The sequence below is a fragment of the Acinonyx jubatus genome, chromosome X, assembly GCF_027475565.1.
Source record: "Acinonyx jubatus isolate Ajub_Pintada_27869175 chromosome X, VMU_Ajub_asm_v1.0, whole genome shotgun sequence".
NCBI classification, from domain to species: domain Eukaryota; kingdom Metazoa; phylum Chordata; class Mammalia; order Carnivora; family Felidae; genus Acinonyx; species Acinonyx jubatus.
This window is the reverse complement of record NC_069389.1, coordinates 38,549,148-38,552,951: the sequence shown is the minus strand read 5'-3', so window position 1 is coordinate 38,552,951 and position 3,804 is coordinate 38,549,148.

The window sequence follows — 3,804 nt, the reverse complement described above, 5'->3', positions numbered from 1 at the left end:
GCTCATTTACATGGACAATCAGCTCTTTGCCCACGGAATGAATAATCGGTCTCATTTCATTGGCCTTTGAGTCTTTTTCCCTCCAAAGCTAACAGGTAGTCTATCTTTGGTTTTGACAATAATTCAAAGTAAAGGCATCCATTCCCTTCACATCTTACGAATCAAGTATTCCTGACTCTAAAATGAGTTTTCTGGGTTCAGTGTCTCAGAACCATAATAATCGACTGGCAATATGAAAAGTCATTTACAAGAAAAGTATGATGAGGCCCCTCTTCATCTGATACTGGAAATGCCTTCCATAAATCTAGCTTATGAAACCAATGAGTCTCTCATAATATCTATGCGATTTTCAAACGATATGGTCGTAAAATTGCCATAAAATATTCAGTCTATTCTCTGTTGATAATGACGCAAATATTGATGTAGGCCCACTGAGATACACCAAGCACATGTTTATCAAAATGGATAGATGGCGATATTGAAATATTTCTTGATCGCATACATAAACAAGATTATGTGCTTTTATTATATTTTTTCTTTGCCTGTGCTCCTTAGAAGAGACATTCCTCATGTTTACGGCGGTGATCGTCCTACGGCTTCACATCTTTTATGTTGAAGTTTCCATATAATACATTTTCATGACCGTTCACTTACTAACTTATACACTCCCTCCTCAACAAACATAGATGTGCAAGGTACCCTGTTAAGTGTTAAGGGAATAAAAACGGATCAAAATGGTTCATCATGGGGACGTCTGAATGGCTCGGTTGGTTAAGCATCTGACTTCAGCTCAGGTCATGATCTCACGGTTCGGGAGTTTGAGCCTCCCATCAGGCTCTCTGCTGTCGGCACAGAGCCCACATCAGATCCTCTGATTCCCTCTCTCTCTCTCAAAAATAAATAAACATTTAAAAAAAATGGTTCATCATGCTCAAAAGTTCACAGTTGTGTAGTGAGTATAGGGAATACAGTACGGATGTGAGAAGAGCTAAGGAAAATGGCACCCCGAAGAGAATAAACGTGACATAAAGGTGTGATCATTGTGTTATGACAGAAGAGAAAGGGGCTGTTCCATCCAGCGTGAAGACGAGAGAGGGCTTCCTGAAAAAAAATCACCCTGATCAACAGAAACCACCACTACAAGCAGCTATCCAGGCCTCCCCTAACGTAGGACGCCATCTTTTCAAAGACTGATCCAATTTCCTCCATAAAGGTGAACTTCACGGTGTCGTCCATTGCCTTTCGGTAGAGAAGAAGTTTTACCACACAGAGCAGAAGAAGAGAGAATTTACGTGGAAGTTCTTTACAAAGCCTAACGTAAATGACACCTCCAAAGTGTCTTAGTTTTAAGAACCCCGACCTCACAAATCTAAGTGACTACGAAGGAGCTCCTTGGTGACTCTGGAGCACTTGTAAACCCGAGCTCTCTCACTTTCCTGATCAGACTGGGTTCGCTGAAGTTCTCACCATGGCACCTCTTGTGTAGGCCTTGACTTGGCGGGGCAGGGGGGGGTGGGGTGTCTTATTCTCCTTCAACCCAAACGTGTTGTGTGGCCACCTTGCTCTTAGCAGAAGTCCTTCGTCGCCAGTCCTCAGGAAAGGGGTCATCACCAGCTACGCCCAGTCACCTCTTCTCTTTCTACTCTTCCTGTGTTCCAGATTCATCTGGATTTTCTCCCCTTGAACACGAGCTGGCTTATGATGACTCACTTCTAACCAACAGAAGGCAGATGAAGTAACAACCGAGTGACTCCTGATGCTGAGTTAGCTTCTGTCAGGCCCTTGCTCTCTTGGAACACCTGCCTTGGGGTCCCAGGGCCATCGTGGGGGGAGTCTGGCCACCTGGGGGTCACCTTACTGGAAAGGTCATGTGGAGAGACCACCTAGAGATACAGAGAGATGTCTGAGGAACAACAGCTGTCTCAGCCCCCAGCTGTTTGAGTCTCTCCAGCATCAACCTCCAGATGTGCGAGTAGAGGAGCCTTGGATCATTCCAGACCCCAGCCTTCCAGCGTCCCTTGCTGATGTGGAGCGGAGCACTCATGAGCTGTCCCTGCTGAACCCTGGTCAGATTGCAGATTTGTGAGCCAAATAAATGTCGCTGTTTTAAGCGACTAAGTTCTGGGATGGCTTATTATATAGCCAAAGTAATTGCAATACCTACTTAACTTTGTTGTACAATCAGTTTCATTTCCCCCCCCCCCCCGAATCAACCAATCGAACTGTTGATTAGCCCGGTGTAAACAGAGCCAGACTTGCTATTTTTGGAGATGAAGTTTCCAGAGTGGGTCTTCCTATCTGGGACATGTAGGCCATAAGCATTTCAACCTACTCTCATTTAGTAGTAGAGAAGTGGGCTGATCTTTTTTTTTTTTTTCTATTTTTTATTGTCTATGGGAAAAGTAGGATCTGTGCGTTTGAATTCAGATATTTTCTCAATTCCCTGTTAGTTTGTGTTGCAAGTGTTCTTTCCCACAAGGAAATACTTTCATCGGTTTCCAGAATTCAGCCCTGCCCAGTGTTAATTTCAAAATCACAAGGTTTTATAATGATTTATCTATAGAAAAAGTCGTCTCTATGATTTTCTCTTTCTGTGACTGAAAGCTGCTGGATCAGTGTAAATTTCAACGCTATGTGGGTGTTCGTTTACTGATTTAAGAGAGGCTGGAGGGGTCCATGTTTTCACTTCTTGGAAATGATCTAAAATAGTTAGCTGAGTGGGGACTCACGGATAAATAGATATTTAACAATTTATTTTTTTAATGTCTATTTATTTTTGAGAGAGAGAGGCCGTGGGGGAGCGGCAGAGAGAGGGAGAGACAGAGGGTCCAAAGCAGGCTCCAAGCTCCTAGCACAGAGCTCGATACAGGACTCAAGCCCACAAACTGTGAAATCATGACCTGAGCTGAAGTCAGACGGTTAACCAACTGAGCCACCCAGGTGCCCCGATAAATAGACATCTAGAAATGAAGAGAATGTAAGCTAGAAAAGAGATCATATGAAGAAGAGAAGTAAGGAAATATCTCAGTTCTTATACAATCATACTGTTGGTAACACAACCATCTGGAATCATCTGTGAGCCGAGATGGACAAACACAGGAAAGAAAATGACAAGTGTGTAGAAATAACCTGATAAGTGTTAAAGAGTTCTCCTAATTTATTCATAGACAAGTTCCCCAGCTTTCACTCAGAGGCGATTTCTTCACACAGCAGTAAATTCTAGTTTCTGAATTTGCAAATATTTTGCACAATATTGTAACATTCTTGGTCGTCTGATTTCCCAATCCATGGTAGATTAGCCTTAGCCAATAAGCAAGGCAGTGGGGGAGGGGAGGAGTGCTTAAGGGTGACAGGTGGTAGGGGCAGACACAGTGACAGCTTTGGGAAAGAGCATCTGAGAACATGAGACCAGAAACTTAAAAATGAAACCAGAAATCAAAACACATAGCCTGATGCCCTTGGCATAGAGGCAAATAGCTCTACATGCCTCAGTGGTCCAGGAGAACCTCACTGATAACTATTGGGGCACCTGGGTGGCTCAGTCGGTTAAGTGTCTGCATCTAGGTTTTGGCTCAGATCATGATCTCACGGTTCACGGGTTCGAGCCCCACGTCGAACTCAGCACTGACGGTTCGGAGCCTATTTGGCATTCTCCCTCTCCCTCTCTCTCTGCCCCTCCCCTCGTCTCTCTCTCTTTCTCTCTCTCTCTCAAAATAAATAAATAAACTAAAAAAAATCATCGATTACTGTTACTTGGTAGCCTATCAGGGTTGAATTTCATTCGGGACACTCTTTTTATAAAAG